The sequence below is a fragment of the Urocitellus parryii genome, chromosome 6 (genome assembly GCF_045843805.1).
Source record: "Urocitellus parryii isolate mUroPar1 chromosome 6, mUroPar1.hap1, whole genome shotgun sequence".
In the NCBI taxonomy this organism is placed as follows: domain Eukaryota; kingdom Metazoa; phylum Chordata; class Mammalia; order Rodentia; family Sciuridae; genus Urocitellus; species Urocitellus parryii.
In genome coordinates, this window is record NC_135536.1 from 125,438,754 (window position 1) to 125,462,073 (window position 23,320).

The 23,320-nt window shown below is 34.8% G+C and overlaps 1 protein-coding gene across 4 annotated transcripts in view; it reads left to right on the top strand.

The window, feature by feature from the left end:
* Positions 1–265: 265 nt before the first annotated feature.
* Ube3a (ubiquitin protein ligase E3A) overlaps positions 266–23,320 on the top strand; it is a 96,151-nt gene continuing 73,096 nt past the window's right edge. For 2 of the 4 annotated variants that reach the window (XM_026402605.2, XM_026402607.2), the window contains exon 1: positions 266–836. The gene's annotated coding sequence lies outside the window, so the exon portion shown is untranslated. The remainder of the gene's footprint in view (positions 837–23,320) is intronic. The other 2 variants (XM_077799955.1, XM_026402608.2) reach the window with 1 other exon arrangement.

A 23,320-nucleotide genomic window follows, 5' to 3' on the forward strand; every position in this document is an offset into this window, starting at 1 on the left:
AATTCTATTAGACGACAGAGAGCAGGGGCTTAAAAGGAAGATTATTCTTTTTGCCCAGTCTCAAGATGGCGACCAACCCTAAAGAGACTCCGCGGGACCGCGGGCCATCTCCCCTTCCCACGGGCCCCTGCGCCGGCGGCGACGGTAAGCGGGAGGTGAGGGCAGAGTCTCACGGCATTTCGCCCCGCCCTCCCGCGCTCATCCTAGCACCGCCCCGCGTCCCCGCGTCCGGCTTGGAGTCCTCGCCTGGCTGGGAGGCGCGCGCTGCCTGCCGGGATACTCGGCCCGCCCAGCCAGTCCTCCCGTCTTGCGCCGCGGTCGCGAGATCCGCGTTTCTCCCAAGATGGTGGCGCTGGGCTCGGGGTGACTACAGGAGACGACAGGGCCTTTTACCCATCGCCAGGATCCCGACGCATCACACTTCGCTCGCTCGCGCACCCTGCCACCGCGTAGTTATCTGCCGACCCGGGCGCCTGCCACCCGCTCCGACTTACGCTTCACCTCTACCGACCCCGGTCGCGGGCAGCGGCGCCACCCTCAGCTCCTCCTCTCAGTAGCTCGCGGCCTGTAGCCCCTGCCAGGAGGGCCTCGCAGCCCCCCAGTGTGGACAGACAGCGGCGGCTAGCGACGAGTGCCGGGTTTTCGGCGGCCTAGGCTCCCCGTTTCCCGGCCTCGGTTTCCAGAGAAGGAAGCGCGGGTCCCGCATGAGCCCCGGCGGTGGCGGCAGCGAAAGGGAACGAGGCGGTGGCGGGCGGAGGCGGTGGGCGAGGGCGACGACGACCAGTGAAGCGGCCGCAGCTGCGAGGGCCGCAGCCCAGGCGCGGGGGCGACGACAGGTTAGTGTTGCTGCGGACGCGGTCTGGGCCCGGAGGCGCGTTCTCCCCTCGGTCTCCTTTTTTGCTCTCGCCATCCTTCGGGACCCTTCTGGCAAGGATAGGCATCCCTTCCCCCACCCCCACCTCTGCCGGATAGAGTGTTTGGGGGCGCGTGGTGTTGAGGGGCCGGTGCCAGGAGTAGGCCCCTGGTGGCCCTGACTGCTGCAGCCTTAACTGTCAGTCCTGGATATACGCTGGTTTTGTCGTCCAAGGGGACTCGAGAGGGCCCGGGGCGGGGCGGACGTGCTGGGCGTCGAGATGGGGCCCTATTGGAGCTAGGATCGCAGAGCCGGCCAGGGCCTCTAGGCTAGCAAAGGATGCCTTTTCATTCAAAGGGGAGCTCTTTCTCGGCGTTTTCGGCTCTCTTGGGGAAGACATATTTAATCGTGTGCATAGTGGGTTGGGGTTTTGGGGGTGGATTGATAGTGAGGGAGGGCGGATGAAGTGGTATGTCAATCCCAAGGATTGTGCTCACAGATTACTCATGTCTTGTTGATCGCCAGATTTCTGGATTTGAACGTGAGTTCTTGGGTTTGTTAGAGCTGACTTAAATATAAATGCAAACCTTAAAGCGGGTGGCTTTTTTGTTTTTTTAACCTTTCTAGTTAAAGAATGAAAAGGATGTTTTCCTCATCTTGGGGTAGAGGCTTTTGTTGGTAAAGCCAGAATTAAGTGTGCCAGATATTTTTTTAATATGTAAAATATAAAATATGATTTTAATGCAGACACTGGTTAATCTTAGAATTCTAGAAAGATAATCTAGTCTATTATTTTTGGTTTCCCGTGGTCGTATTAAAATAGAAACACCGCAAAATCTGTTTGAGATTATATTTATTTACTGGCTAGGGTGCTGTTGGAAATGTAAACTGAATAGCATATGGAATTTACTGGCCAAATATAGATATGGCCCATAATTTTTGGTCATTCCATTCATGCAGTATTGGGGAAAAAAACCCAAATGGTTTATTCTATAGTGTTTTTTGTTTCTGTTTTTTTGGAAAGGGAAGGGAATTTGAAATAAAGACGACCTAAAGTTTAAGGTTTAAGAAATAAAAATATTAAAAGTTATGTCAAAGACACGTCGGTACCCAGTAAATCTTGGTGGCTAAATTGAACAAGTGGCATCAGAAGTGTTTTTCTTACACATCTGACTACACTTAAATACACTTACTTAAGAAATTATTTGGTAAATCGTGTAAAATTTAGAATTTGGGAGAGAGAAAAAAAATTTGGTCTTGGTATGTGTAGTGGGAATAGTTTTGGAATTAGATTTTAAATATAAGCTACTTATCATGTTTTTAATGAATTGAATACAGATTAATGCTGCTGTTAATAAGCTTTAAGGATGACTCCTAAACATTAAAAAGCACCACAAAAACCGACTTAAAAAAAAAAAAACACCCCAAAACAACATTCACAACAGCAAAAAAAAAAAAAAACTTCAAGAAATAATTTATAATTTTTACATATTTGTGATATGCACAGAAGGATGTAAAAATATGATAGAAATAATTTGTAATCTTTATTTATAAAAATAGAATGTATAAGCTATGAAAATAAGCTGTGAAAGTCTTATTTTGTCAATATTTAACTAGCATTAGTGTGCTAAGTAGTGTACACACCATCTTTTGGACATTGCCCTCATCCCTGAGGAGTTTAATCTATGCAGAGATACAACATACTGTGTTTTGATTTCAGAGGTTTTGTAGTCTGCTTTTGTTTTATATCTCTTAAAATATACCCTTATTATTTTTTTTTTCATAGCTTAAAAAGTAACTTTGTAAGTAAGGGTACTTATTAGACATCCCGCTTGTCCAGTACATTTAACAGGATTCTTTGGGTGCCTACAGTGTCTTTGGCATGTAACCTTTAATCACTTGTATTTCTTAAACTTTGGGTAATTTCTGTGTCAGTCTCCTTTCTCAAAAAAATTGTAATAATTTATTATTTCAATATTGGAATCAGTGGTATGACCCAAAACTATAGATGAATCATATCTCAGTTTTTCTTCCTGAGCACTTAATGTTTCCAAATTTCTATTTTTTAAAATGAATATTGGTTATATTATCCAATCATGTTGTATACTTTTTATTTAGACTTAATAAATTGTACAGGCTTAAATGCAGGTGCATTTAAGGTGCATATACAGCTATTAAAAGGTACAGTTTTCTGATGTTCATGGGTGAAGAGAAATCAAAAAGTGATCATTCAAGTAAGTAATGCATGTACCACAAGGTTGTATTTTTTTTTAAAAAAAGTCTTAAATGCTCTTTTCATCATAATTCAGGATGATAATTTTGAATAGCTTTGAAAATTCCCCTCTCAGACAAGTGTAAAGATAATGTAATCAGAGATATCTTGGTACATATAGTGGAAATAGCTTTGCCATTAGAACCTGTTTTTAGTTTTGGTGAATCACAGTTTTGTTATCTGTAAGACAGGATGGTGAAACTAACTCAGATTTGCAAGCATGTTAAATGCTTATTAATCCATGGGCACTCAATAAATGTTACCTTATAGTCTTCCTCTTCAGTTTTTTTTGAAAGGTCTGAAGTACATCGTGACCTATAGCATTTTATGCTTTATACTACTTGTTTTCTTTCACAGTGTGAACTCAACTTTTAGAGGGCAAGGACTCAGAGGATTCCTAGTGTTTACCTGAGAGTATGTTACTAGATGTCTTAGTCTCTTCAGGCTGTTATTATAAAATATTGGAGACAAACAATTATTCTTAAAAAATTTATTTTTCACAGTTTTGGAGGATGAGAAGTCCAAGATCAAGGTGCTGGCAAATTCCTGTATGTTTGGTGAGGGTTTTCTTCCTGGTTCTTAAGAGAGCTACCTTTTCACTGTAACCTTTTGTAGTGAAAATGGTAAAGTGTTTTCCTTTGGGCCTCTTCAGTATGCGCATTAATCCATTCATGGGGGCAGATCTTCCCCAAAGTCCTGCCTCCTAAGAAGTAACTTTGTAAGTAAGGGTACTTATTAGTCATCCCGCTTGTCTAGTCCATTTAACAGGATTCTTTGGGTGCCTACAGTGTCTTTGGCATGTAACCTTTAATCACTTGTATTTCTTTAGGTAATTTCTGCATCATTTAGGCTATCAGCATAGGAATTTGTAGGGGACACAAATATTGAGACTGTAGTTTTAGAGTATGCTTCAGTTAGTTACCAGTGAATTAGCAGGGGGTCCACTAACATCTCTTAGGTACCTACTGTGGCTACTATGAGCCAAGATACATTACAGAGGCCACAAAGACATTTGGAAATTGATGAGTCTAGTGATTTTCTCCATAAAACACATTAAAAAAATTTAGTAAAGCCCTGTTAAATATGGAACTTCATTCTCCATTCTCTGCCCTTTTAGCTTTAGGGCAGATTTCTATAGATTTAACACCTCCCATCCCCCACCTTCTACTCTACCTGTTTTACTTTTTACATCCCTTCGGCATGTTTTTTATTTCAGGTTTTGGTCCTAGCGCACCATTCAATTTTTGGGCATATGTGTGTTAGTGTTTCTAGATCTGTGTGTGTGTGTGTGTGTGTGTGTGTGTGTGTGTGTGTGTGTAATTTAAAGAATTTAGTACTTGCCTATCAATATTCCTTCTTTTCGGGGATAGTGATTATCATTATGTTTTCTAGTAATAGATTCTTAGATGTTGTAAACCTGAGTAGGATTATCCTACTCTGTTTCATTTTATACATAATTGAAGTGTAAAGATGGTTTTCTTAATGTCTCACAGGTGGTGGGGCCATAACCAGTATCTCTGGACTATAGTTCAGATTCTAGTTATGACTTTGCATGTAGTTAGGTCTTTGCATGCTCTTTACATGTTTTGTCTTACCGTTGTGAAGAGTAGTTAACACTTTGTAATTATCCATCAACTTGTGGAGTTATTTTCTACACCATTAATAGAAGCAAATGAAGTACCACCAGTAGACCTTTTCTTTTACTAAAGGAAACAAAATTTAATAGAAATAATTAGTACTAATCTTGTAGAAACTTATATTCTATATCCAAATGTGAGATGTTTGAAATACTTAAAAGATGCTGTATATATTTCTTTAATAAAGGGACCTATTAAAATATAGTGAATATCTTTGCCAACTTTCATTTAATTTAATCTCAAAAATGTTACTAATAGTGCTTTGATGTAAGTTATCTTTATCAAGTAAATTCCAATATGGATAATAATTTGGAAAGGTTATTAATAAGTATTAGTAACCTGAGAATGAAATAAGATTATTTTTTAATATTGCTCTTTGTGCTTGATATTTAGCTAGAAGTCAGCTATTACTGTTTGCTTCTAAGATTTAGGATTTACCCCTCCAAAATTATATAAGATTTTAAGTGCTTCAGCATTTCAACAGGTTCAATGAACAGAAGCCACCCTGGACCATTGAAATGGAGAAAGGAGCGCTTTGATATCAGAAGATCTTGGGCTCTTTTGTTTTCTCTAGCTTCTCAACTGGTTACAAGCAGGTCATTTAGTTTTCTAAAAGCCTTTGTTCCTTGAAGTTCCTTAATTGTTTTGTTTCTGAGGACTTTTATGTATGTATGTATAATATATATTATATATGTGATTGTTGAAAAGTGAATTAATAATTGACGTAGTCATTTGCCTAAGAAGATTGGTTTGTGGTAGACAGGTAGGTGACTAGAATCTTGGTACATACATTTTCATGTTTCTTTTTGTTTGTTTGTTTATTTGTTTTAAACAGTTAACCTGTATTTAGAAATATTATTTGGAGAAATATATAGTATGTCAATTTACTTTAAATATGGTAAGTACATTTGAAATGAACAATAGATCCTAGTAATACATCTATTGTAGAAAAGTTATTAATACATCATTTAGTGTGACTGATTTGAAGTCAGATTCCTTTTGTGATTTTCTCTATTTGATCTGTAGTTTTAATTTGATAAATGGCAAGTGAGTGGATTGACCTGAGAAGAAGAGAGGTTTTAGGGGACATAGAATCCTATGGAATCAGATTATTCATAAAGTTCAGTTCCAGGAAATCTGAACAGGAATCTCATGTAAGGTTTTGCCTCTAGATCATAGAACAGAATCCTATGTAAGACTTTATTATATTCAGCATCTGTATCTCAAGCAAAAGCATACAGGTGCTATATAAGTTCTGAAGACTTACTAATACAATTGGGATAAAATCTTTTCATGAAACTCTTGGCTAGTCAGTAGAGTCTAATGCTGTTAACTCTTGGCAGCTCAGAGTGTTCCAGAAGTTGGTCTTCTATACTTGTCAGGACAGTTGAGTAGTGTAGCATAGATTCCATTAAGCTACAGAAATCAAACATGAAAAATTTTTTTTGTTCTCTTTGTAGGCATCATTCACTATAGACAAACCTCATATTTGCTACTTCCTTATACACTCTAGTTCTCCCTATAAAACAGATTCTTTATTTTCTTCTTATTTATTGCCTTTATTACTGTAGCTCTTTTCTAGTTTTTAATGTGTACCCTATGTATGTATGTATGTATACATTCATACATACATATTTTGAGAAATTGATGTTCTTTTTCATGTTTGAGATAAGCATTGTTGCACAAAACTACATAAATGTGGACTAAATGAAGACAATGTCAGTGTATGCTTCCACACATATTCTGTTCATACATGACTATTTCCTTGCCTCAAAAGGGATGACTTATCCATTTCAAGCTTCTAATGGACTTCTACAATCAGCATTATCTTCTCAAATATGAAGAAGTAGTCTTAGAATTGCCCTTGTAGACTGTAGCCACCATCATGGCTTATATATTTGTATATTCTTTGTGATAATAGAATTAATTTTGAACCCCCTCTCCCAATTAAATATACAGACAACACAGAGAACAATAACAACCAGCCAGGTGTGCATCATTCACTATAGACAAACCTCATTTGTTACTTCCTTACACACTCTAGTTCTCCCTATAAAACAGATTCTTTATTTTCTTCTTATTACCTTTAGCACTGTAGATACCACTAAAGGAATTTCCTACCTATTATCAAATACTTTCCTATCTATTATCAAATGTCATGCTTTGGAAAATTAATGATGAAATGGCCAGTAGTATTTTCTATGTAAAGCTAATATATCATGGGGGGAAATATGGGTTATTTCTACCTTATTAATTATCTTAAGAATCTTAAAATATTGTTCCTCTCTCTGTGTATAGAGCAGTTTTGTTAACCATACAGTGAGCCATGAATAAGGAAGTTTAATTTTCCTTTGTTAAATATTTAAATTTTTTTTGGGTGGAATTAAACATTAGTCTTTTGAGCACCTATTGTATGCAACATTTATGCTAATAGATAAATCTTATTTCATACAAAGATTAATGGGAGTAATATTTTTCTTTCCTTGTTTTTTCAAGTGTGCTGACAGTGTTCTGTGATAGAAAATAACGCTGTTTAAGATAATCCAAATGCAGTTTATGAGAGATGAAAGTGTTCCTAATTACTTAATCTGCTTCATTCTCACTCGGTCTTAAGCATTTTGCTGTCATTGTAATATATTAAACAGATTTAAAGAACAGAGAGGGAAATTGGGGAATTAAATGGATAAAGTTGGATAACTAATGAATCCACTGGGCTCGATTGGAAGTATTTCTTAAAAGTAGACTACAGTATTGAAATAAAATTCAAATATAATAATGTATTTGAATAACTTGTTAATTTTAGTGGGTTTTTTTGGGGGGGTGGATACAGGGATTGAACTCGGGCACTCCACCACTGAGCCACATCCCCAGCCCTGTTCTGTATTTTATTTAGAAACAGGGTCTCACTGAGTTGCATGGTGCCTCTCTTGGCTTTGAACTTGGGATCCTCCTGCCTCAGTCTTCTGACCCTTGGGATCACAGGTGTGCACTGCTATGCCCAGCTAATTTTAGTTTTTTACACACAAGAAACTAGATTTCAGAATTTCAAATTATGTTGTGTAATTATTGCTCAGTGTATCATATTTCAAATTATTTTAGAAATGATGGTCTTGTTTTATTTAATTCAGTATAGGATCATCCTCATCACCAATCCTGAAAATTACATCTTTTGGCATAAATTGAAGATAAGGGATGCATCTCAGACTGGTTATATAGCTCAGTGGTAGAGCACTTACTAGCATGCATGGGGCTCTGGATTCAATCCCCAAAACCTCAAAACAAAACAGATGGATGGATCTCAACTGGAGAATAGAATCACTTATCTCAATTGACATTAAGTAATTTTTTTTTTTTTTTTACTCCTGAATGGAAGAGTCTATGAGACCAATAAATGTTTGTGCACAAACTCTTTTTTCCATATGCAGATTTAGGAATTTGTGAATGCTGGAATGAGTGAACTGCTTTTCTAGTTTGTTCAAGCTTGCTTTATTGCTATGGGCTCATGAACTATGTGTGAATGATCAGGAACAATCAGCACTCCAGGCTTGAGAAAATAAAGGAGTTTTAAGTGCAAATAGGCAAGTGATCTTATTGTACAATGTATCACTTTATTCTTGTGCCTGTGCTGAATTTCAGCACAGGCACAAGAATAAATGGAGGTGTTGATGTGTGTATGCATGTGTTCTTATTGCTAGTTAAGTCCAGATTTTCAGAAATGGGTGTATCTCTTCAGTGATGAAGATGTAAAGTATCTATACTTAATGCTAGGATGCATCTAAATTGCCATGTTTCAATAGTATTTATATTAATTATGTTTTTAGTAGTGTATCTTTTCTTAGTTATAAGAAGTTTGATGATCTCCAAGACTGTGACATTTTAAGCTAGGACATTATATACTAATGCATTTTTAAAATATATGTAGATATTTTAATTCCCAAATATTTAAAACATAGAAAATAATGAATATCCATTTACATACCACCCCCAAATGGAAATTATGTCAGATTTGATCTTTTGGAGAAAAAATGAGTAACCCTATAGTGACTCACTTGTAGCAACTCCACTCCTCCAAGTGTTAGTGCCCTCTCTTCTTACCCAGAATAACAACTGTCTTGAGATTCTTGAATACATTTTATAGTTTTGCTTTGTACATGTGTCATAAGTGATATAAGGTGTTTAAATTCTTGCAGATATGTTTTGTATATCTTTCAGTAGATTATTAGTATTAGTATTTGAGATTGAACCCAGGGCCACTTAACTACTGAGCCACATCCCTAGCCCATTTTTAATTTTGATACAGCCTCCCAAGAGGCTGAGACATTGGGATTGTAGGCAAGACCTACCACGCCTTCCTTTCATCAGGTTTTTAAAGTCAATATTGGGCTAGAGATGTAGCTTAGTGGCAGAGCACTTGTTTAGCATACACAGGTCCTGGGTTCAATCCCTAGTACTTCCCAAAAAGCGGCGGGGGGGGGGGGTGTAGGTGTCAATATTAAGTTTTGAGATAACATATGTTGGTACAGGTGGAGCTAATTTGGTTTTATTGCTTTATGGTCCTCCATTGTATACAGATATAAAATGTTTATATCTCACTATTGATGAGTATTTTTAGTTGTTTCCTATTTTGCTTTTATAAATAATGCTTATGCATTTTTTTATACATGTGTCTGCCTCTGCAGATGTTTCTCTTGGGAAGATCCATAAAAGAGATTGGTGGGAAATAGGATCTGAGTATTTTTAATTTTATGATATTGTTGAATTCTGTTAAAATGGATTATCCAAATATACTTTGTTAGCAGTGTGTGGGCATTTTTGTTTTTAGAATCCTTCCCTGGTTCTTGAGATTGTCAGATTTTAAAATATTTGCTAAAAATGATGGATATGAAATGCTATATAGTTTGCATTTACTTCATTATGTGGAGTGCTTGGTAAAAAGATGTGAATTTTATTATTTTCTGTATGTTTTAAATATTTCATAAGTTAAAAAGTACTTTTCTTCTAAGAAAAGAGACACCATTGTACATTTATATTGAAAAAGATCTTAAAGGTCATCTCATCCAACCTTTTTACTTTACAATGTAGCAAAGGAAAGTTTTCAGAAAAATATAAAATATAAAATCTGGTCCTTGTATTCTTTTTTATCCTATGGAATTTCAGCGTTTTAAAAAATATTTATTTTTTAGTTTTAGGTGGACACAGTATCTTTATTTTATCTTTATGTGGTGTTGAGGATCTAACCTTGTGCCTCCAGCATGCCAAGTGAGTGCGACCACTTGAGCCACATCCCCAGCCAGGAATTTCAGTTTTTGATGTCAAAATAAGGAGTTGTTCTTAGGATTTGTGCCTTTTGTTTTAAGGAATTACTGTAATAGGACTTTTTATTCCTAATTATTTACTTGTTTTTTTTTTGCATTTAGGTCCATCTTAAGGAAGTTAGGATTTTTTTTTTTAATGTGTGAAAAACTAGTAGTTCCAACATTATTAATTCTTCCCCCATATATTTTTTAAAATGTCACTTGAATCATCTCCCATATGCTTGGGTATGATTTTAACTTCTTCATTCTTTTTTGTTTGATTAATTATTTCCACAAAATGGTCCCACTATACTACTATTGTTTTATTTATAATAGCTTTATATAAAGCTTTGAAATTTGGGAGTTTTCTCAGCTTCCGCCTGTATTATTTTCCAAATTCTTGGCTCTTCTTGAACCTTTACTATTCCATAATAATTTAAAACTAGTTTTTCAAGTTCCTTTGTGGAATTCATACACTAGGTGTCCTTTTGTGTGGCTTCATTACTTAGCATGGGGTTATTGAGGTTCATTCTGTTGTATCATATTATTGCATTTAATTTCTTTATGAATGAGTAACATTTTGTAGATATACTCCATATTGTTTATTCCATCAGTTGGTTATTATGAATACTGTTGCTGTGAACAAGCTTTTGGGCTGTTTAATTCCCTTGAGTATACATCTCCAGTGAAACTGCTGGGTCATATGGTAACTCAAAGTTTAACACTTGAGGAATTGCTAACCAATTTTATAGTTGTACCAGCAATATGAGGATTCTGATTATTCTATTTTCTTGTCAGTCGTCTCTGTCCTTTGTTTTTGTATTCATTCTTGTAGGTTTGAAAGTGTCTTAGTGACTGTTATTTGCAGATTCTTGATGACTTAATGAGCATCATTTTATGTGCTCATTGCCTATTTCTTTTGGGGAAATATCTGTTTAAATCCTTTAGAATTTTTTTATTGATGGGTTATAAGAGTTCCTTATATATTCTGTACATAAGACTCTTATCAGAGATGTGAGATTGTAAATATTTCCCTCCATATTCTGTGGATTGCCTTTTTACTTCATGAGTTTCACTGGAAATACATATTTTTAATTTTGGTGAAGTCTAGTTAGTGTTTTTTTTTTGTTGCTTGTGCTTTTGGTGTCATTATCTGGGAAGCCACTGGCTAATTTGAGTTACAAAGGTATATACTTGCTTTCTCTAAGTTGTGTAGTTTTAATTATTATATTTAGGTCTATATCTGTTTTAAGTTAATTTGCGTATGAATGTGTGCTCCAGCTTTAGGCTTTATTCTTTTCCTTGTAGATATTCATTTGTCCCAGCACCATTTGTTGAAAAGACTATTCTGACCCCATGAATCAACCATAAATATAAGGATTTACATTTTGAATCCAAGTTATATTCCATTGGTCTGTATGGTCTTATGCCAATTTTAATTATTATATCTTTTATTATATCTTTTAGTAAGGTTTGAAATCAGAAAATGTAAACATTCAATCTATTGTTCTTATATTGTTTTGACTATGGGTTTTAAAATTTTCCTTATGAATTTTAGAGTTATTTTGCAAAATATGTCCCTGGTATTTTGATAGTTCCCCAACTTGTATTATAAATTTCTAGAGATACTTATGACATTTATTTTTACATATGCCTGGTGAAGTTGTTTTTTAAATAGCTATAAAACTATTCTTTAGTCAGAAATACCACCTTCACCATTTAAGAGAGAATTTTTTTAAAAAAATATTTTTTTAGTTGTAGATGGACACAATCCCTTTATTTATTTATTTATTTTTATGCAATTCTGAGGATCGAACCCACCCATGCCAGAACTAAAGTACCAACAAGAATACCCTACTTACTGCATGGCTTTTCTGTTAGCCCTAAAATAAATGTAATGATTTTTATTCTGTCCATAGGCTTACTTTACCAGGAAATCAGTTGTCTAATTCCTATAAACCAAAAAATTTACCATCCAGATTTTGTAGAAATATATTTTGATGAAACAAATCAGAATTAATTCTATAACTGGTATCAGTTTAAATGCAGTTCTCTTTCTCAGACTGAATCATCTTCTTTTCGATCCCTATTTTTTTTGTCTTCTAATATTGTTATTACTGGTGTGTGTGTGTGTGTGTGTGTGTGTGTATATGTGTATATATATATATATATATATATATAGAGAGAGAGAGAGAGAGAGAGAGAGAGAGAGAGAGAGAGAGAGATAGAGATAGATAGATACATATCTATACATGCCCCTGAGAAATTATTAAATACAGGTAAAATGTCAATAATGATTTCTTTTTTGGAGGAATATACTTGCAGGTTTCTTTGATAGGGTTTTTATTGTCTGTAAATCTGTTTTATGTGTATATGTATGTCTATGTGTATATAGAGCTATATAAATATGCAAATATTTATGCATTCAATATATATGATTTATATACAACATATATACATAAATGTATTTACATGAGGGGTATTGGTGGTTTACTATTATATCTTTTGATCTCTGGGTATGAGATATCTTTCCATTTATTTCTATTGATGATTTATTTTGTGGTGCTCAGGAATACATGTAGGGTTTGTGCATGCTGGGTAAGCATTTTACCACAGAGTTTATAATATATATCCCCAACCCTCTTATGTTTTGTAGTTTTCAGTGTCCAGGGTTTTCTTTTACTTATTTAGTACCTTTTTATGCTTATTCCTAAGAATTTTGTTCTTGCTGTGACTGCAGGTGGAATTGTTCTCTTAATTTCATTTTCAGATTGTTCATTACTTATACATAGATTTTTGTATACTACACCTGTGTTCTATATAACTTATTTTTTCTTTTAACAATATTATAGAAATAAACAGTTATATGTACGTCTGTTTCGTTTATTTATAGTTCATTGAACACTGGTGTGGCTGGTATTTTTCTAGATTTTGATGGTGGCAGCAGTGTCCAGAATCCATATAAACCCCTGCCAAAGGCACTTGTATGCTAGAAATGGAAAGATAATAAATAAAATATATAAAAAGTGGAAAGAAATCACAAACAAGATATGCAAAATAATGGTACATGATACATGGTCCTAAAGAGGAAAAAAAAATAAAGGAAGTGGGATATAAAGTTTTTGGAAATGGGAAGAATGAGGGGAAATTTTAGATAGGGTTATCAGGGAAAACCTCACTGGAATGGTAATTTGGGCAAAAAATTGAAGGAGATAGCCATGTGGATTTTGGGGGGAAGAACATTCAGGCAAAGGTTGTGGTGAATAGGAGACCCTAAAGTGGAAGAGTATTTATTGTGTTTGAGAACAGGGAGATGGCCAGTGTGGCTTTAGAAAAATAAATGATGGAAAATTAAGAGTCAGATAGTGGAGGGTATAGGTCCTTTGGTTATAATTAGGAGTTTGTTTTTAATCTTCGAATGATAGGGAAATTCATTGGAAGTTTTTGAATGGGAGAGAAAGATATGACTTAGGGCTTTAGTAAGATCACTTTGTTTTTTTTTAATATTTGTTTTTTAGTTGTAGTTGGACACAATACCTTTATTTATTTACTTTTATGTGGTGCTGAGGATCAAACTCAGGGCCTCACATGTGCTAGGCGAGCACTCTACCGCTGAGCCACAACTGCAGCCCCTGGTTGCTGTTTTGATCGTGGACTGAAAGAGGTCTAGGGCAGAACCAGTTAGTATGTGATTACAGTTTCATTGGACAGGTGATGCCAATGAGGGTGGTGAGAAGTGGTTGAAAATTGAGTGCATAGGATAAAAGTGAACTAAAAGATAGCACAAAGGTTTTGACCAGAAACAACCAAAGAATAGAATTGAATAATTCTTTTTAATTACTTCATTAAATATGTATATAACATCACATGCCTACATGATTGGAGGGGGGATTTAAACTGTGGGAAATCGTGTTAATGAACATTTATCCTGAAGTAAATTTGAGATGGAAAGACTTTAACCTGTGTTCCATCAATCTTGAGAACTGAACTAGGAACCCTGAGAGGTCATATATTTTGAAACACTTTCCCATTATGGAAGTTAGATTACTTTCAATTTTGCCTTTACAAATAATGGTGCCTGTTATTTCTGTAAGGTAGAGTCCCACAAACAGCATTGTTAGGCCATTAAGCTATGTCAATTTAAAGATTTGGTAGATTTTGCCAATTACAGTTACTTTTTAAAAAGCATTTTTAGCAAGTTTCATACCCTCAAATGATGCATGAAGCCACTTACTTAGCTCATTGCTGTTTTATTTTATGTGCATATAAAAGTCTTTAAAATATTTATAAGTAGCTTTATTTATTTGATATTTATAGGTAGTCCCTCTTTTGGTCCATTTTTTTATAATGATTTTATTTATTATTTTAAAGCACTCTTATTTAATCCTTTACTATTATTTGCAAGTATTGTTTCAGCATCCATCATTTACCTTTAATGGTATTTAATCAAGTGAAGCTTTAAATTCTTTATGTAAGTAAATCTGTGTTTCATGGTGTTGTTTTAGCATGCTTACAAAGATTATGTATTAAAATATTGTTATGTTTTCTTTCATACTTTTATGATTGTACTTTGTTGGTTTAGATTTATAAATGTAGATCTGAAAATTCATAATTTTGTATATGGAATGCTATGGTTTAGATAGGAATTGCAGGTGACATTTTTGGATATGGTATAAGAGCAATGTCTACCTTTTATTTTCTTTCACTTGGGTATCTGAGTGTCTTGATCACTTAAAGGATCTTTCTTTCTTTTTTTTTTTTTTTTAAAGAGAGAGTGAGAGAGGAGAGAGAGAGAGAGAATTTTTAATATTCATTTTTTAGTTCTCGGCGGACACAACATCCCCGTTGGTATGTGGTGCTGAGGATCGAACCCGGGCCGCACGCATGCCAGGCATGGCGCGCTACCGCTTGAGCCACATCCCCAGCCCCAGGATCTTTCTATAATAAGTTTTCACAAACTTTGAAAAAAATCAAAGTTTTCTTGAATAATTTATATACCCCTATTATCTGTACAGTTGGATGTATTTTGACAAATGTGAATACTAATTGCCACCATGACCATAAGATAGAATATTTGATTCCCCTTCAAAAGTTCCCTTGTGTCTTATTGAAGTTGTTCCTCTCTTGGCTCCGGGCAACTATCTAGTGTATTAGTTTAGTTTGTTCTAGAATTGCAAATAAGTGGAACAGTGCATTTTTACTCTTCTGGCATCTTTCACTTAGTTTTTGAGATTCCTCTATTTTGTGTGTATCACTAATTTTTTTTAGGATAGTGTATTTATTCATTCATTTTTTTTTGATGAAACTTTAGATTGTTTCTAGTTTTAAGCCTTTTTGAATGAAGGTATATTTTGTGTACATTGTCTTTATAACATTTTCATTTTTCTAAAGTAAATCCCTTAATTTGGAATTAATAGATCACAAGGTAGGTCACTAGTTTCGGTTTAAATGTGTAGGGAACTGTACAATTATTTTCCACATGGTTATACAAGTTTATATTTCATCCAATGGGTGAGAGTTCCATTTTCTCCAAATCCTTGTCAACATTTTTATATTCTGTGTCTTTAATTGCAGATAGGCATGTTTGATATTCCTTGGCAGTTTCTTGTTTTAATTGTGGTAAAATATGCATAACATAAAGTTTACCATTTTAACCAACTTTAAATATACAGTTAGATAGCATAAAATTCATTCATGTTAATTGTGCAACTATCACCACATAGTTGGTGATGGATAATGGTGATAGTTGCACAATTTTTCTTTCTCCCAAATTAAAACTCTGTACTCATTAAACAATAACTCCCCATTACCTCTTTTCCCTAGCCCCTGATTATTACTATTCTGATTTCTCTCTCTAAATTTCGACTATTCCAGGCACTTCCTGATATTGGAAGTAGTGATACTTGGACTGTGTCTGGCTCATTTCACATAGCACAGTACCCTCAAGGTTCATCCAGGTTGTAACGTGTCAGAATTTGACTCTTGAAGGTTGAATGAATTCCATTGTGCATACCACATTTTATCTATTCATCTGTATTTGGTTGTTTGCACTCTTTGGCAGTGTGAATAGTGCTGCTATGAACAATGTACAAATATATTTGACTCTGTCAATTCTTTGGGCTATGTATCCACATATTTTGGGTGATAATATTATACTTTTAAATTTTTTGATGGACCAACCCACTGTATTTGAAAGTGGTTGCACCATTTTAACAGGGTTCTAGTTTTTCCACAGCCTTGTTAAGACTTGTTAGTTTGTTGTTTTTAAAAAATAATTGCCATTATTGTGAGTGTGAAGTGTCATTATCATTTTAATTTATATTTTCCTAATAACTAAATTTTCTTCTTTTGTGAATGTCTGTTCACATGTTTTACACATTCTATTCTTTTTCAGAACATAAGCCCTTTGTCAAATGTATGTATGTATACTGCATCTTTACTGATTTTTCTGGCTATTTATTTTATTAATCACTAAGGGATTAGTATTGAATTTTCCCAACTGTGATTTGGAGTTTGCTGTCTTTCCTTTTGTCTGTTTTTACTTTAAATATTTTAAAGCTGTGTTAATAGCTAAATTCATATTTGGAACTATTAGATCTATTTGATGAATTGATCCCTGTTATCTTTATAAAATGTCCTAGACGTTCCTTGTCCTAAAATCACTTTTGTCTAGTATTAACATAGGCACTCCTCCTTTCTTAGGTTTGGTTTTTGTATCTTATACCTTTTGCCTATCCCTTTACTTTTAACTTATCTATCATAATTAATATGCCTTTCTTTTAGACAACATAGTTGAATCTTGCTTTTTGATTGGTTTTTAAACTCTACCTTTTGAGTGTTGTGTTCATTTACATTTATTATATTATTGTAGTTAAGACACTACTTGTTTTCTATTTGTCCTATCTAAATTTTTTTTTTAAAGAGAGAGAGTATTTTTTTTAATATTTATTTATTTTTTTTAGTTTTCGGCGGACACAACATCTTTGTTTGTATGTGGTGCTGAGGATGGAACCTGGGCCGCACGCATGCCAGGCGAGTGCGCTACCGCTTGAGCCACATCCCCAGCTCCCTATCTAAATTTTTAAAAAACAAATTTCTTCCTTTCTTTTGGATTGAGTTTTTTTTGGGGGGGATGAGGTGGGGGGTTTGTTTTGTTGTCATATGGGGAATTTAACCCAGGACCACCTCATTGTATGCTAGGCAAGTTCTCTACTACTGAACTACATCCCCAGTTCTTTTCATTTTATTCTGAGACAGGGTCTTACTGCATTACCCAGTCTGGCCTTGAACTTGTGATTTTCTTCCCTCCACCTCCTGAGTATCTTGGAATACAGGTGTGTGCTACTATGACCAGCTGGATTGAGCATTTTTTTTAAAGAATTTTGTTTTGTCTCTATTTTGAGCTTATAACTCTGCTCTTGCTGCTCTAGGGTCAACTCTAGAATTTATAAAATACATATTTAACTTATTTCTATCTATCTTGAAAAACATTATATCTCTTAGTGTATAGTATAAGAACAGTAGACTAGTATACATTTGTTAATCCTTCATGGTTTGTTTTGCTGTTGTGATTTTACTGCTTCGTTTTATAAATTCCATAGTAGAGTTTATAAATATTTCTTAAAAAGGAATTTTAAAACTAAGAATAACAATTTTTTCTTATTTGTCATTTTCATTTCTGTTGTAGATTTATGCAGATTTCTTTTTTTAAAATTTTGATCCAAGTTTCTGTTGTCACTTTCCTCCTATTTGAACAACTAACATTCTAAAGTATAGCTTTACTGGCTACAGATATTCAGATTTTTTTTCTTTTTTGGTATGGAGATAACTTTATTTCACACATAAATATCAAATTACAAAAGTTTTCAAACTTACGTAGACTTTAAAATAATTGTGGCATGTAATTGTACAATTAACATTGTTATATTTCCTTTGTTTCATATTTATTCATACCTATCCTTCTATTAGTTAGTCTTTTTTGTGCTTTTCAAGGTAAGTTACAGATGTTACACATGTTTTTGTACCACTCCCTTAATTTCATCATGTATATTAACTGGAATCAAGTGTATTGTTCCATTTATTTTCTTCTGTATAACAGATCACCTTAAGGGGACAGTTAAACATCAGCATTCATTTACTTTACCTCTGAAACTGAATTTGTGCAGGAATTGGCAAGAAGAGCTTGTCTTGGCTTTAAGCATATTAGCTGGGTAACTTGAAGACCAGAGGCTAGCATTACCTTAAGGTTTGTTCAGTCATACATCTGCAGATTGATGCAAACTGTCAGGACTTTAGCTGGAGCTCTGGTCTGGAATGCTTCATTTTGGTTTGACATGTAGCTATTTGGCTCCCTTGCAGTGTGGCTGTTTTCCTCATAGCATGTTTGACTAGATCCCAAGAGTGCAATGTAGATGTCCATGGCATTTTTATAGGTAGATGTCCATGGCATTTTTATGACTTACTATCAAAAGTCATAGAGCTCATATGTCTACTTCATTGAAAGTTTATAGGGAACTTGAGCAAATTTGTAATACTGTTTCAAAGTCCTTATTTGCTGATTCCTTCAGTCCTTTCACTTTATCTGCTGATTTTTTTTTCCTCTTAGTTATGTGTTGTATTTTCCTGTTTGTTTGTGTAGTAGCAGTTTCTTACAAATTCTGGATATAGTAATATTTTGTTGAATTTTATTTTGGCAGTCAGCTAAATAACTTGCTGGTCAGTTTGATCCCTTTAAGGCTTTATTAGGGTGTATCTAGAGGAAGCCTTTACTTTTATGAATAGTAGCTACTGCTAAGTCAGGACCTGTTTTGAATCTCTACTGAATGCTCCAGTGTCCATTTATTTTCTTTTCACTATGGTTGGAAAAAACACAGGAGTTTGCCAGTCCTTTCTAAGCACTGGGGATATTTCAGCTCATAATTCCTCTTTTTTCAGCTTCATGGAGTATTTCAATTATGCAATGATTATACTGCAACAGACTCTCAAGTGGCCCGTATTTTGTAGCTTTTTCTCTGCATAGCTCCCTTCCTCTCTATTATTCTATCATAAATTTTACCCACTTTTGGCCCCCTCAACTGTGATATCCTGCCTCTCACCTCAGATTGCTGTCTTATGATTGGACTTTCCCGATATTGACTATTGGTTGAAAAGTGCCTCCAGGTAGAATTCCAAGAATTAGATAGGTAATTTCATTCCATTTCCTTTTCTCTTGCTTGGGTTACAGTCTTGTGCTGCCTATTATCCAGGTTTGAACATTCGTGTGTGTGTGTGTGTGTGTGTGTGTGTGTGTGTGTGTGTGTGTGAGAGAGAGAGAGAGAGAGAGAGAGAGAATGTGTATTTGTAGATGGACACAATGCCTTCATTTTATTTATTTATTTGTTTTTATGCCGTTCTGAGGATTGAATGGCATAAGTGCTCTTATCACTGAGCTACAACCACAGCCCCACATTCTTATTTTTGGCAAGAAGTACCTGTAATATATTTTTGAAATTTTCTCTAGAATTAATTTCTTGTTCATGTATCTGTTTGTCTACTGCTTATGCCACCCTAGTTTTTAAAATAAACTCTTTGATTGTAGTGTAGTATACATACGGAAGAGTGAGCTTATAAGTATATATAGCTTGTTAAACTTTTATATATTAAGCATGCATATTCAGCCAGGCCAACAAGCATTAGCATATTCTCTTTACTCCGTCACTACCCATTTTCCCCCAAGGGTAACCACTGTCCTATTTCTAAAAGCATAGATCAGATTTGCCTGTTTTATTATATATATAAACTGGAATCAATCATGTTTATAGATAGTCCCCAACTGTGTTTCAACTTACAATTTTTTGCCTTGCATATGATGGTGCAGAAGCCATATGCATTCAGTAGAAACTGCTTTGAATTTTGATACCCCCCCACCCCCAGGCTGGTGATACACTTGTGATACTCTCTCATGGTCTCATGGTGCTGGGCAGTGGCATTGACACAGCTCCCTGTTGGCCATGAAATTGAAGGTAACTTATATTTTACAGTCTCTCTTGTTGAAGTTTTAGTTATCCGCAGTCAGCTGAGATCTGAAAATATTAAATAGAAAATTCTAGAAACAATTATAAGTTTTAAATTACACCTCATTCTGAGTATCGTGGCCATTGGCTCCTTGGGATGTGAATCATCTCTTTGTCCAGCATACCCACCATATCATATGTCCAGCCTACTACCCACCCCATTGGTCACTTAGTAGCAGTCCTGGTTATCACGTCAACGTTTGCAGTTTCATATTGCTTTTATTCAAATAACCCTTATTTAATTTAAAATGACCCCAAAGTGGTGATGCTGGCAATTTGGGTATTATAAAGAGGCATAAATGGTTTCTTTAAGTGTTGTTTAATATCAAAAAAGTACAATAAGATATTTTGAGAGAACTTCACATAATTTTTATTATAGCATATTGTTATAATTGTTGTTTATTAGTGTTGTTAGTTTCTCATTGTACCCAACTTATAAATTAAACTTTCTAGGTATGTGTGTAGAAAAAAAATAAAGTATATATAAAGTTTTGTATTATGTGTGGTTTCAGGGATCCAACTGGGAGTGTTGGATCCTCTGAGAATGAGGAGACTGCTGTTCTGCATTGCTTAGGCATTTTTTACTTACCATATGTTCAACTTATAGGTTTTATCCTTCATCACAAGTTGAGGAACATCTGTAGTTGTGTCTGGTTTCTTCCATTTAATATATTTTTGAGAGTTATTGTTGGTTTTAGTAATTGGTTATTGTCATTGCTGTATAGTGATTTTTTTTTTTTTTTTTTTTTTTAAGGAACGTACCTCATTTTGTTCTGCCATTGATGGACATTTTTAGTCATTTTTGATTTGGGGCTATGAAGAATAATGCTCCTGTAAACATTTCAATGGATGTCTTGTCAAAATATGTATTCATATCTCTTATACATAGTGAAATTTAGTTATTAGCTATACATATATTTAGTTTTAGTGTATACTGTTCAAGTTTTTTGAAAAAGGTGTACTGATTTAATACTATTTAAATGAATATAGTATGCTTTAATATCCAGCAAAGCAAGTTCCCTGAAAGACAGGGAACTTTTCTGTTAGGAACAAACTTTTTTTTTTTTTAAACATAATCTTTGAAATAAACTTTGGTAAATTGACATTAGATTAAAGTTATGTTAATTTGAAATGAATTGTTTATCCATGAATGCATTTGGAACTAACTTAACATATTTTTTTTTTAGTCTGTAGATCCTGTTTCCACCCCCCGCTTTTTTTTTTTTGGAGGGGGGAAGCATGGTATTAAAACATAGTTACCATAACTGTGAAAATAATATGGAAGAGATGATCCCTGCCATCAACCATATAATAACCAGAGGCACTGAGAGATGTATACAGATAACTATAGGGCATAGAATAATAAATATAGGGTAGCATTAATAAATTATTTTATGGTATTGGGAACATGTAAATAAGAATCAAAGGAGACAGTGGTTGTGTATGGAGAAAAGTTTAGAAGGCTGTATTTTTGTGCCATAAACCTTTAGAATGAGTAGGGTGTTTTATAGGGTTGGAGAAATGAATGGGAGATGGAAGTTGCAGAGCATAGGGAAATATTTCTAAGTGAAGTTTCCCTGAGAAGCAAAACCAGTGAAATCAGAAATTTAGATGGCTAATATGCGATAGCCAGTAATTCAGTGATAGGACTAAAATCTGGGAGTTGGTGATGGTGTAATATAAGGAGCAATAATGCTTAGGTGATCATGTAGGGGCCTTATGGCAATAGCTTCATATTATATGTAAAGGAGTTTGAAATTTATTCTATTGGTATTTGGAAGACAAAGAATTTTCTGAATGTGGAAGTATAGGACCAAGTTCTAATTTTGAGGAGGCTAATTCTAGCAATTGAATTGAAGGTAAAAATAAAATAAAATAGAAACCAAATAATGAGGCTATGTGGTAAGACAGTGTTAATAAGCATGGGGAAAAAAAGAAATGAGATTTTAAAGACAAAATTTATAGGGTTTGAGTATAAATTGGAATGGGGTTCAAAGGAATGAGTGTGGCCTTTAGAGACAAATTTGATTTTGAATTTTAACCTTACATTTACTGTGGACCCTAAAGCAAGTAACCTAATTTGTTCCTCCTTTGTGAGATGTTTATTCCACGAACATTTTAAAGCACTGGAATTATAAAACTGAATGATACAAATATTGTCTCAAAGCTTTGTCTAGTCTGGAAGAAGAGGCTGGACTAGTATGTTTTGGCCAAGTTGAGTATAGTGTCATGTGACATGATTTTGGGGATTTGGTTTATTCTGGATGCAGCTAAAAACCATTAAAAGAACTGGGGAGAGTTTTGGAATATGGGTAATTCCTGACATGGAATTGGTGGCACCTGGTGAGTGATTTGTTATACCAGGAGAGAACTTAGACTATGACTTTTCTAATTGGAGTGACTGTACCTATAGTGCTACCATTACCTCACAGGATTTACTTATTGTGTCTGTAAATATTGCTTATTCCTCTTGAAGGATGTCTTTTTCCCAAATTAAGTCAGGATTATAAAACAGTACTTCCTGTTGTTCTCTTGTAAAACACTTAGTTATGCATTGTATTACATAATTTACTCTAGTTTTTATTATCTGTGCCCATCTCCCCCCACCCCAATGCAGACGAGTAATTGTGTCTAGTTTTTTACCACTGCATTTTCATCTACCTCATAAGCACTCAAAATCTTGTTGACAACGAATGAATAACTTTTAAGAATTTGCATACTGACAAGTGCTGGTTAGGCTAAATAAAAATGAGAGAAAATAGGGAATGGTCCCTGATTTTTTGTCTGTAACTATGATAGTAAAATTAGGACTATATAGAATAGAATGAAATGAGTCTTGGGGAAAATAACTGAGTTTGATTTTAAAAACATTTATTTTAGATGTTAACAAGACATTTAAGTGGTTGTGTGCTTTTGGTTATTGAAAATTGTAGGCTTATAACAAGAGACGAGGGTTCAAATATATAGAGTTAGGGTTTGTAAGTATAGAGGTGTAATGGGAATAGATGGCATTGTACTGAGATTAATTTAAGTTAATTGACTATTGACAGAAATTTCCAAGAGTGGCTATGTGTGAGAAATAGGAAGATGAACTAGCAGAAGACCTAATTGCTATTCCAGGAGTACAAAACAGATGGGCAGGAGTACAGCATTAGGGAAGCCAGGGGAGTTAAGGGCTAGTTAGCAGTGTGAAATGCTGCAGATATTAAACA